The sequence below is a fragment of the Prunus dulcis genome, unplaced genomic scaffold (assembly GCF_902201215.1).
Source record: "Prunus dulcis unplaced genomic scaffold, ALMONDv2, whole genome shotgun sequence".
Lineage (NCBI taxonomy): Eukaryota > Viridiplantae > Streptophyta > Magnoliopsida > Rosales > Rosaceae > Prunus > Prunus dulcis.
This window is the reverse complement of record NW_023010004.1, coordinates 127,089-140,309: the sequence shown is the minus strand read 5'-3', so window position 1 is coordinate 140,309 and position 13,221 is coordinate 127,089. Positions and strand designations below refer to the sequence as shown.

Below are 13,221 nucleotides of genomic sequence, written 5' to 3'. Positions count from 1 at the left end.
TCATAAATCTTCAAGGGAATTGTATGGTGATGATCCATTAGCCGAAACCAACTCTTCTCTAAGCATCATTTTGTACTGCGGGATTTTGTTGATCCTTTCAAGGTCATCTTCTGATAGTTCCCAGTCAAAGATCTGCATTCTGTTTCAACCTCTCCTTGTTGTAGCTCTTAACAGCAAGAGTTGCCCCTACCTGATACACCCATCTAATACAAACCTGCCAAAGTACAACAAAGTCACTTAGTTTTAGTCCATCCACAAACTGTATGCATTTGAAATTGCTTGGCCATTTTTTGTTAAAATGAACAAGAGTTTCCTTCTTCTCAATAATATTTGAATATAGTTCCGTTTGTGTAACGTTGTAGAAGTGATTCTCCAGAATGTTAATGTAATAGAACATTACCTGAGCAACAGTCCTTCCCCGAGCCTCAGCAATGTCTCGAAGAACTTTGCTTTTTCCAAAACATGATTGCAGCCCCAAAAGGACCCTATGCCACCCAAAGGAGAGAAGGCAGTCACAATTACACCATTGACCTTGCAGAAATCTCTAAACTTCTTTTGTTGCCAAAATGGGTTCATCTCCACCAGCAAAATATCCACATACGTAGACTCACAGACTAAAATTTTATTTGTTCAAAAACGTTGTAAACCATTCCATGTATACAAACAGAACAATACATTATCCATGCTAGGCAATAAATGGACTCACTTGATTCACCGAAGGAGGAATAGTAGCAAAAGAGAGTACATTTTTAAGCTTTTTGGAAGAGAAATTGCCGACTCCAATGGATTTGGTGAGGCCAAGTCTCTGACATTCTTCCATGGCTGCCCACACACCCTTGAAGTCCATAGGCATAAGGTCCTCTGCAACTAGTGGGTACACCAATGTTCCTGGCTTAGCACTGATGGGCCAGTGAATGAGGTACAGGTCAAGGTACTCGAATTGAAGATTCCTGCACGTAGTTTATAAGTCATTCACCCTAAAATTTTATTTTAAGTTTTGGTCAGAAAATACTATGAAGACAAGAAGACTCTAAACAACATAAAAAGCTATAATATAATGTCACCAGATTTATTAACCGAATGATGTGTAAGTCAACGAGTACAAAGAATATAAAATACTAAAATATAATGTCAGAGTCATCATATTTATTTACCAAATGATGAGTAAGTTTACATGCCAATACCTTGTTAATAGCGAACAATATTTAAAGGTTTGAATTAATCAAACACTACAACGCCATTTTCAGTAAAATTTGGCGAACAGATGCAATGTTCTTAATAGCACACAAAAACTAAAACACAACCAAATCCCCAACAGAGAAACAGCACAAAAAATAGAACAGAAGATTCCAATGCTTGAAAAAAAATAAAATTAAGAACCAACGTAATCTGTATTAGTTGTGATCCGATTGTGAGAGTGGTTGTAAACACGAAAATTCGGCAACAAATGAGACAAGAATACATGTACAAAATAATATTTGTATTAATGAAATTTAGGGTTACAATCTCGGTATGAAATTTTCTGATTCGATCTCCGAAATGTTTAAAGAAAATTTGTGTTTGATACAAGGGTCGTAGAGACTTGATCTTAATCAAATGGGTAGCACAACGCTTGTTTGGTGATTGGATTTTTCTAGGGTGGAGGAACCAACACGTATTTGTTATGCTTCGTGGCTCTTCCAAAGTGAGGTGAAGAATGCAGAGAGTTTTCCGTTTCTTCTGAGTGCTTGGTTTGTCTAAGCTCCTTTCCTTCGTCTTGAGGCCTCCTATTTATAGGCTCATGCAAGATGCTTGACCTAAATAGATTTCCTTCTTTAGGACCTTGCTTTGTGGGATTTTGATTTGATTTAAAATTAATTCCGATAATTTGGCAATTTAACCAAATTATCTTCAATTGATTGACTTGAATAATATTTGATTTAAATCTGTAGGGGCCTTTTTCTTCTAGCATCTACAAATGGGCTGGGCTGCCGTAAGGAGCAAACTGAAGAAAATATCCCCTGTGTCTAAGTTCAAAGATCAGACCCCAAAATGTTTCGAAATGATAGTAAAGCCTTAGGAGACACCTTGGTTACCTTCACCAACAAAAAATAATGACCGCTTACAGATAAATTCTTAGTGCTTACAAGTAAAATCTTAGCTTGGCATGAGAGGCTTGTGGCATGGGAGCACAGTTGCCATGAGTTTAGCACTAAAGAGAAAATTAAGTGTTCCTAGGGGAAAGATGGGGTATTAAGGTAGGAGAGAAATGGTTTTGCAGAGAGGTTTGGTTGAGAATGAGGGAAAGAGAGAAAATGGTGGCTTGAGTATTTTTTCCAGCAACTTGACAGAGGTTCTGTCAAGTGTTAGAACAACCTGCCAAGAAGGAAAACTAAGGAGGAAGGAGATGAAATAAGCATGAAAATTGCTGGTTTTGAAAGTAAGAGAGGAAGCTTGCTCTCTAGTTGTGGATGATGTTTGTTGGGTAGAAGAGGCCTTATTTATAGCTGTTGAAAGCCATTCTTTTCCAAGAAACCCTAATGGCTTTTATCCCATTTTGCCAAGTCTTTCCCTTCCTTTCTCCCCTCATCCTATTTTGGTGAAATCTACTCTGCTCCTTTTGCACAAAATCAAGGATTTTGGGAGCTCAAGGTCCCTTTCCCACAGCTGCCCTAGTGGAGAATTCCTATTTTTAGATATCCTCTTTCCTCTCTTTCCTTTCCTCCTTCATGGTCAGATCTGATGAAGCAAAGAAATTGGCATACATGCTGGTTCAAAGGGTGGCTCCATGAGCACCAATATCTTTTGGTCTCTCGGATGTTTTGCTTGAAAACTTGTTCCTTCTCTCCCAGCAGCCATGTGCACATGGTCTTCTAAACTCCTTTCATGGCTTTGTCTCTCAGCCAAATGCTGGAGCCTTTGCTGCTTCTTACTTCTAATTGTATGGGCCTTTTAGGATAGCAAGTCAACCTACCAAACAAATGGGCTAATCTCATCAAGTTTTGGGGCTATATTGGTTAATTTTAATGGACCATTTTGGTTGGGTTATTTTGGTTGAGATATTTTCCCTTTTGTGCTCACCCACGCGTTTGGGCTTAAGAAATGGGCTTGAGTTCCGAGGCTCCCAAGCAACCCGAAATATTTATTTCTTGGCCCATCGATGTGCCTCATGACAACTTATTACCATCCATACCACAACCCACTAAAGCAAGCCCCGAGCATTTGAGTGGCTTGGGCCCACTTAGGCTTGTAGCGTGGTTAGGTGTGACATAATGATTTCCCGCTTAGCATGGCATATTGCTTGGCATGTTTTTTAATTATGATGCTTGACAGGGTAATTAGCATGGATTTGTAGAGCTAACGCATTTTATAATCTTATAATCTTAATCTCGATTCCTAGCATGACGAATTATTTATTTGACTTGGCACGCGGGGTGTGACTCGTGCATGGTGGATCTTTATGTGCTCCAAATTTGGCATTTTTTGAATAATGTGTCGTTTTGGGCCAGGAATTTATTCAGGCCCAACCGTGGATTTTTTGGGTCTCAACAAAATCAAAGTCAATCACAGAAGATTCTTCCCTTTAATTTTGGGTCATAACTAATCCGATTTTGATGAGTCGTACGCCACATGGGCAGATTATGGGGCCCACAATTTAATACACCAAACCCTAATTATTTTCTTATCTAACAAAATTTCTTTGTCTACAGTGCTCACTGAAGAGATTCCTGTAGAGCAGGAGTCACAAGATCAAGGTGAGCATCACTAATCCATAACTTTGAAGTGATGAAGACTTGGTCTCGAGAAGCCACAAGGCCAAGTCTAAGTGCTTCTTGTATAGCTTCTCCTAAAGCCTACTCAGAACCGTGTTAGAGTTTGTATAGAAAAATACACTTTCACGTAGTCCCACATTGGAAGGGAGTTATTTCATTTCATGTGAATGGGCGGCTTTGCCCCCGGCTTCACTAATTTATTAAAAAATGATCTCCTTTTGAAACACATTAAAAAATGTCCCCAACTATACAATGCTATAAAAACTCCCTATTGGCCACATATCGCCCCTCTATCACTTTTTTTTTCTTCTCAGTGTTGCTCTCTCAAATAATCTTCTCTCTCTAGTCTTTTTCTCTTCTTCTTCTTCCTTATGAGAAACTTGACAGAAAATCCACCTCCACCATTGACCTCATCTCCTCTTAGTTATCTCTTCCAACTCGTACCTGATTCTTTTTTTGGTGATGTATGCACTTATGTTTTTTTTCCTTCTTTAATGATGTTTTGCTAGTGTTTGTATGTATTGTGTACCATTCTTGGCTCCTCCATTATTTGATGTATTTGTTGCTTAACATCTTAAGATGCTTAATTAAAATATAAATTTAGTTTTTTAAAATGAAACCACCACCTAGGCAAAAGATATTGACTTCAGGAGGTGCTGAATGGGTGGGTAAAAATTGCTCACCAACTGTTCAACATATTGTCCAAAAGAAGCAGCAAAACAATCAACACTCAATAAACATACTATATACACACAATAAATAAACAATACACACACAATAAACAAGAAATATACACGCATGCAATTAAGGAGCGATATACAAAAGCTTCATTAGAATTTTGTTTCTACAAACTCAGAAATTGCATATTAATATATATAAGAAGCACTTGCAAGTACATTAGAAGACAACTTATACTCCAATAGAACATTTCCAGTAAGATAATAATTGAAGAACGGACCAAGAACAAGAAGGGAGAGAGCTTGTATTACAGTTATCTTGTTGAATATGTTTATTGCGTGCATATTGCTTGTTTATTGCATGTGTATTGCTTTGTTATTGCGAGTATATCGCATGTCTATTGGGATTTAGTGCCGCACATGGCGGCACGTGGGCCATAGTGTGGTGATCCATTTTGTTCTAAAATGTTCCCCATGTCGTCCCGAGCACGACGGTATGCTCGGGTTCGAATTTGGTTATCGTTTGACAGTCGAACGGATTTAGGCTTATTAGGCGATATCCGAGTTTGATATGTTTGGACCGTTGGATCGGCTCCATTTCCAAGTATGTTGTTCTATGTACCTCTAAGATTGTGTAGGAACTCGCGAATTGAGAACCGGAGTCCCAAAAACTTCAAATCGTTAGGTAAAATGGAAACTGTCCTATCCGGCGATCGAGAGCGATCCGACTGCTCAATCGAGACAAAACTTGCAGAAAATGTTTAGTAGACTCTGTTGAATCCGTAGGAACTCTCGGATTGGAAATCGGAGGACATGGCCCTCATGAGCCCAGTTGACCAAGTTTAGGAAGTTTGACCACTCGGTTGACTAAGAGTCTTCTGAGGTGATTCCACCTTTCGAAACGCGTAGTTAGAACTTAGAAACTCCTCGTTTGTCGTTCACACACCTTGAGACTCCGGAAAACTAGGTGTTTGCTTTAAAGTTCTCGTTCGAAGTGCTTTATTTTAATCCAATCCTAGTGTTCTTCAATAGGTACTCAATCACAATGTGCTCAGCAAGCAAGGCTTTCTCAGGGTCACGTAGCGTCAGACTTTCTGTGAATAATAATCATTATTTTCAAAGGTGAAAAGTTATGCATATATATATATTGGGATATTTTGACTGTTGAATCTTTAATATTGATTTAATATTGCTTTATGGTATTTTATGGAATCATTGGTATGTTTTTGGATAGTTGAAGGTTGTGTTTATTTTGGGTTGACATATTGCCATCTTTAGAGCTATTATCTATACTTTGAATATGTATAATTTGGGACTTGTGTTTTGGACACAAGTGATGTCCGGTTGTCTAGAGATATGTGTTGGGTACATAGGATTGTTGGAAAGAGGTTGTGGAATGGGATTTGGGTTGTGGTTTATGTTAGTCTGGAGTGCTTTAGCACTACCCTATGAACCTCCCCGGCACTTGGATACTTGGAAACATTGGATACTTGGATATGTCAGAACTCGGGCACCCTTGATGAGGTGTTTCGTAGACCTTTAGCGGGGTAGTCTACGCACGTAGGACTTGTCACAGGCATACGAGTATTGAGGATTATACTGTACATGCTGGTAAGCCCAGTCTCCCGGTTAGACAGCTCGTGCCCTAGCCACATGGTCAATTGTGAATTCTTCCATGTTGTCTAGTTAAACAATCCCCCGGTTGGATTGTTTCCCAGGTACAAGTTTGGTAATGGTCTTACCTATATATATATATATTATTAATGAGGATCCTTCCTCGTTCGCTATGCCAATGGGCAGGCGTTCTACTCTGATGTCTGGGGATCTTCTCCTATCACTGCTCCTTCTGGTGTTCGATAGTTTGTCACATTCATCGATGATTGTACACGTATGACATGGCTTTATTTGCTGAAGAATAAAAACGAAGTGTTTTCCTGTTTTCAGTCCTTCCACAAACAGATGAAAACTTAGTTTAATGCTCAAATCCAGATTCTTCGCTCAGACAATGGTGGAGAATTTGTCAATCATGACTTTCAGACTTACTTCCAACAACATGGAATTATTCATGAGACGACTTGTCCTCAGACACCACAACAAAATGGTGTTGCTGAACGAAAGAATCGACATCTTCTTGAAACCGCCCGAGCACTTTTGATTAGCACTCATGTTCCTCGCCATCACTGGGATGATGCTATTGTCACCGCAGTTCATCTGATCAACCGCATGCCTTCTGGTGTACTGACCTTTAAAACTCCCTTACAGGTGCTTGCACAACACAGACCTCTGCCTTCTATTTTGGTATTCACACCCCGAATCTTTGGATGTGTGGCTTTCGTTCATCTCCACAAAAATCAACGTAGCAAACTTGATCCATGTGCGCTTCGTTGTGTTTTTATGGGTTATGCCACTCATCAGAAAGGCTACCGCTGTTATCACCCTCCTACCCAACTAACCTATGTCACTTTGGATGTGACCTTTCTGGAATCTGACCTGTTCTTCCATGACCCATCATCCAATTCTACACTTCAGGGGGAGATACGAAGTGAAGAGCAGAATTGGAGCAACTTGGAAAATAAAGAAATTCTCTTTTGTACAGAAATGATTGATCATTCCAAGTCTGGAGCACGAGATTACTCTCTGTCGAAAAGCGACCAATCGCCCATTCATAGCGATCAATTGCCTGACCCACCTGATCCATGCGAAGATATTTCTGATCCGAGTCTCACACCTACAGACAATACAGAACAACAAGATGAAGACCTCCCCTCTAACTCAACAGTACCAACAGACCAATTTCCTGAGAATATCCTTGAGGTAACTACTCCTACTAGACTTGTGCATTTAGATGATAAAACTATTGGATATCAATTACCTTTCAGGCAAAATCGTAGGAAGCCACCAAACCGTTATTCACCTGATATTGGCAAGACATCCGAGTATCCAATTGCAAATCATGTATCCACTGAGAAGCTGTCTGAACCACTCAAGGCTTTTGTGCATCAGTTGTCTGCTATCCATATTCCAACAAAGGTCTCTGAAGCATTGAAAGATCCTAAGTGGGTCCAAGCTATAAAAGAGGAGATGAAAGCTCTTGAGAAAAATCAGACTTGGACATTGGAGACTATACCACGAGGAAAAAAGACTATCGGATGTAGATGGGTGTTTACTATAAAACATAATGCAGATGGATCTATCGAGCTATACAAGGCAAGACTTGTGGCAAAAGAGTACACACAAACCTATGGTATAGATTATGAAGAAACTTTTACACCAGTTGCAAAGTTAAACACCGTCAGAGTCTTATTGTCCCTTGCAGCTAATTTGGATTGGCCACTACACCAGTTTGATGTAAAAAATGCTTTTCTACATGGCGAACTCATGGAGGAGGTGTACATAGACATTCCTCCTGGATATAATACTACTCAGACTGGAATAATTTGCATGTTAAGAAAAGCATTGTATGGATTGAAACAGTCACCACGTGCATGATTTAGACGGTTCACCATGGCAATAAAGAACAATGGTTTCAAATAGTGCAACTCAGATCATACTCTATTCTTGAAACATCGGAAAGGGAAGGTAACATCATTAATAATCTATGTTGATGATATGATTATTACTGGGAATGATAAACAGGAAATATCACAGCTACAAGACTATCTGGCTACGGAGTTTGAGATGAAGGATCTAGGTGGACTCAAGTATTTTTTGGGAATTGAGGTGGCTCGATCGCAGCAAGGCATATTTCTATCTCAAAGGAAATATGTCTTGGACTTGTTGACGGACATAGGAATGCTAGATTGCAAACGTGCGGACACTCCTATTGTTCAGAATCATCATCTTGGAGAATATCCGGATCAAGTTCCAACTAACAAAGAAAGATACCAACGGTTAGTGGGAAGATTGATCTATTTGTCACACACTCGACCAGACATTGCTTATGCGGTGAGCGTTGTCAGTCAATTTATGCACTCTCCAAGTGAAGACCACATGAATGCAGTTCTTCAGATACTTAGATATTTGAAGTCTGCACCTGGAAAAGGACTTATGTTCTCAAAGCATGGTCATCTAAATATTGATGGTCATTCATATGCAGATTGGGCAGGTAATGTAACAGATAGAAAATCCACATCGGGTTACTTCACATTCGTGGGAGGTAATTTGGTGACATGGAGGAGCAAGAAACAGAATGTAGTAGCTTTATCCAGTGTAGAAGCCGAGTTCAGAGGCATGACTAAAGGGATTTGTGAACTTTTTTGGTTAAGAAAGTTGCTTACTGAACTTGGGTATAAACCTACATCCACAATGAATCTCTTTTGTGACAACAAGGCTGCTATAGCCATTGCACAGAATCCGATTCAGCATGATCGTACTAAACATGTTGAGGTGGATCAACACTTCATCAAACAGAAGCTTGAGGCTAAAGTGTTTCAGTTTCCTTTTGTGAAATCCGAGGATCAATTGGCGGATATTTTGACAAAGGCGATTGCCAGTAAAGCATTCCACAATTCACTAGATCAGTTGGGCATTGGCGACATCTATGCACCAACGTGAGGGGGAGTATTGGCGTGACTTGTGGATATTGACTTACTTTCCTTACACACCAAGAATTCCTATTATAATTGTAATTGATTTACTTTAATTCTTGATTTCCTACTGTAAATGGATTTAGGAATTTATTATTTACTTGCCCATTCAGGTTTTGTTGTATTAGAAATATGACCTCCTACAAGGAAAAGAATACACAGAAAATTCTCACAAACAAATATTCTCTCATAGTTTTCATATTTTAGCAAATTTCTATTTGTTTTGCTTTTCTTTAAATGTTTGTTTCTAGTTGTAAATTGAATTTCTTTAGAATTGCTCTGTTATCGCTCATGTAGGGTTGGATGTAAGGTAAAAGGCCTATTTTGTAAACTGTGTGCCTTTGTATTGTCGCGCTCTCGGTTGGATTTTTATTACTGTGTTTTGACAGTTTGAAATTTTGAGAAAAGTCCATTTTTCAAGGGAGACTCTGCCGAAATTTCGTTAGAAAGTCTAGACATCTTTTCCTTTGTTTATAGAAAGGAGGATATTGTTAGTAAGTGGGCCTGACATTAGATTGATGTCAGAAAAACTACAGGGTTCGTAACGAATTCCAAGGAATTCGGGGCGGGTCCTATCATAAATAGACCACGTCCGAAGGGTGTTGGCGAAAGACCATCTGATGCCTAAGTTAGGTCGATTGTATCTAGGAGAAACAACAACTAAAAAGGGGTACAAAGATTTCTCTACGGGGAGAACCGGGTGGCCGGAGCCTTGTGTGGTGGCCAAAGCCGTATATGAAAAATACGGAGAGAGGAGAGAGGCGTGGCTGTAGGCGGTGGTGGCGTCGTCGGCTAAGGAGAGAGAGTGGAGAATTTTGTAGGGTTTCGGGACTAGGTTTAGAATTAGAATTCAGATTACCTAGAGTGTTGAATGAAGCCATGTATTTATAGGGCTTTAGGCATCTAGGGTTTTTCAAAGAATAAACTCTTATTTGGAAGGAGTTTATTCTTTCCCCAAATTGTAGTGATTGAGTCCATTAGGGACTTGATTGGGATCAAATCTCCTAATTTGATGATGATATCTCCAAATTCATATAATATCTTAAGAGTCCACAAACTTTTCTTTGTTCACCCCAATACTTAAATCATAAAGCTTAAGTTTTATTTTTGTGTAAAAAGACAAAGAAGGTCATTCAACTTAATACTTAACCCTTAGTACATCTATACACACACTGCACACACCCCACCGCTCTTTATATTAAGTTTTAGAAAAACAATAACTCCTCCACCATATTAAGTTTTACTATTGCAATTTTTATTTAATTTGACTATTTCCGTGGGAAAATTGCACGCCAACACAGCTATGAATAATACCTTGATTAAATTACATGGTGCATGATTTACAATTAATTGCATCTCATAGAGCCTAAGGCAACGTTATGGTAGAGTCATAGTTTGAAGATGTTTCCTTCTTACTTGATGTTAAGTTCTTAGTTGAAGAAGAATCTGCTTCAGACGAATATTTTCCACTAGAGAAACCTGGTTTTTTGGGTTGAGGCAAGGGGCACTCATCACCTAACATCACATGGTTTGTCTGTCTTCATTGTCTTCAGGAAGATGTTGCACACATAAAAGACTAAAATGTACGCGCAACACAATAGTTTGGATAAAGTGCACGAGTCCCTTAAACTACATATTTGACAACAATGTTTTTTTCTCAAGTAATGTGAGGTTGAGGTGAACTTACAGTGGTGAGGGGCAAGATAGCGGGGTGTGGGGTGTGAGGTGTGAGGTTGATGAGTGTGTATTTATGGGTAGTTTCAGAAGATAATGAGATTTTCTTAGAAATTGTGAAAATTTGAATTAAAAGTTGGGGTGAACTTAGAATATGGGGTGAACAAAGAGAAGTGTGGGGTTTAAATAGAAAAACTCTATTTGAATTGGTGATATTATGTTTTTAAATACAGATAAAATCCCTATTTTTTGAATCAATTAATTGCCAAATGTATGGGTTTAATTAATTGATCTAGGAGATATTCTTCTTATTCATGTGGCGTCTCGTGATTGGAAGCCGAATTATTTGCTCCCATAGAAGCTACATTCAACTAACTAAATAAATTTAACAATGTGTATATTAGCAAGGGAATTTAACAAAAATCCAAATCATATGCATCTTGCATCAATCAAAATTATCATGCCTTCCTAAACCTAGTTCGAATTACTTATAGGAACTCACTCATCTAAGTTGCAATACTTTAATCTCTGTAACCAAACATGTTTCCAAGCCAACTGAATATCTTTGATCTCAACCAATAACTTCATTTGCAACAAAAATGGTGTTAAGGTAATTAGTTTTTATTGGCTTTTGCATAGATCAGAACTGGCTACTTCGTTATCATCTTAGATTTAGGATATAACATAAACAAACTTGGGTTAACCATATACAAATTAAACTCATTCCAGCTACCATAGCAACCAACCGACCACCCCTCTAGGCCAACCACCACCATGGCCGCCCAAACCCACCTAATAACATCCATGCAAACCCCATAACCTCTCAAACCACGCGGCGGCTTTTGTTAGAAAATATGCACAGAAAATAACTAAACGCAGCGGATATACAAAAGTTTACTTCTCCTATGTATCTTATATTCATATTTGATAAATAATGCAGACATAAAAACAAGAGAGTTAGTTAGGAAACTTACCCTTATCATGTGCTTGAAACCGATTTTCTTTGTTCTTCACAACCACGAAGTTCACCCAGCCCCACAAGTGTACGGCGTGAGGCTATGGTGATGCAGAGAAGGTTATGGTCGTTGTTTGGGTGCTAGAAGGACGTTCACACCATATATGAGTGATAAGTATAATTGAGGGAGGAGAAAATGTGGCTAACTTCTCTGTATGGCTCATGGGGAGGGAGACACGAATTTTCTCTCATGCACATCAGCCTGTAGGCCTCTTCCTCCCTTTTGGGCCCTAGGGTCTTGCTCTTTTCCTTCTTTATTTCAGCCATCAAATGAGTAAATGACCAAACACAAATGATTATTCTAGCTAGCCCATCATAAATTATTAACTCTTAATTAATTATGTACACACTAAACAAAACTAGTTTAACTTATAGTCAACTATCCTCTCAAAATAAATAAATAAATAAACTTTTAGATAAGTACATAACTTGCCTAATGGGGTGTTAGTTGGATTGGCACTAATGCCAATTAGCTTAGTCTTGGGAGAGGGGGCTAGGGTTTTATCTTAGTCTTGGGAGAGGGTGAAAACGGCACTAATGCCAAAAGCTACTAATTTTATCTTAGTCTTGAGATACATATATATCTAGTTGCTAATTATAACTTGGTTTTAGCTAGTGGATCTATTATTTTATCTAGTTGCTAGTGGACCTATTAATTAATTGATGGAGTAAGGGATTTGGATGGTGGATTTGAAAATTTATTGTGGTTTTTTTTTTTTTTTGTGTGGTAGTATTTTCTAATTTCCAATTACTCTTTTTTATAATTTTAAAAAAAAAGAAAAGAAAAAGAAAGTGTAATATTTCTTAGAGCAAAAGGTTCTTATTGTTAAATTTTCAAATAATTCAAAATTGCTCTTGATTAAGAAAAAATTTCAAAACACAACAACTTCATTATAAAGGGACCAATACACGAAACAATAGCCTATTAAAATGTAAATAATTATGAAATAAAATGGAAATAAGAGTTCATGTCCAACAAAAAATCTCTATAGATAAGGATAAAATTTTAGAGAAAAAAGCATATTGATACGAGGGAGACTCATATATATATATATATATATATATATATATAGTACAATAAGGAAAATAAGAAATTCGTAAATTAGACTCATGGCTCGTTTAGGAGTGATTCTGGATAGAGCAGAATTACTTCTAAAGAGAATCACCTCCCATGTACTTTTCCATATAATCACTTTATTCTCCATAAATCACTTAAAACCACCTAAAGTATTATAAGTGATTATCTATAGAAGTATTTTCTGACCTATTCAAAATTACTCCCAAACAAAGATATAAAGTTAGAAAAACGTGCACAACACTTTAAATTTTTAAAGTTATCCTGTGCACAATCTCACATCAGGAAAATTCTCTGTATGTAATGCTTTTTCTTGCCTCTCACCTTCCTTTTCCTTGCCTCTCACCCCCTTTTCCTTGTTCTTGATTTAAGGCGCAATCGCATGGGCATGCGGTACACGTACATATACCATTATCAAAGGGGAAAGCATGCTGCATGAAGG

General features: G+C 38.1%; 1 pseudogene; it reads right to left on the bottom strand.

Annotated features, from left to right (window-relative positions):
- Window positions 1-3,848, bottom strand: LOC117612403 (annotated as a pseudogene).
- Window positions 3,849-13,221: the final 9,373 nt, after the last annotated feature.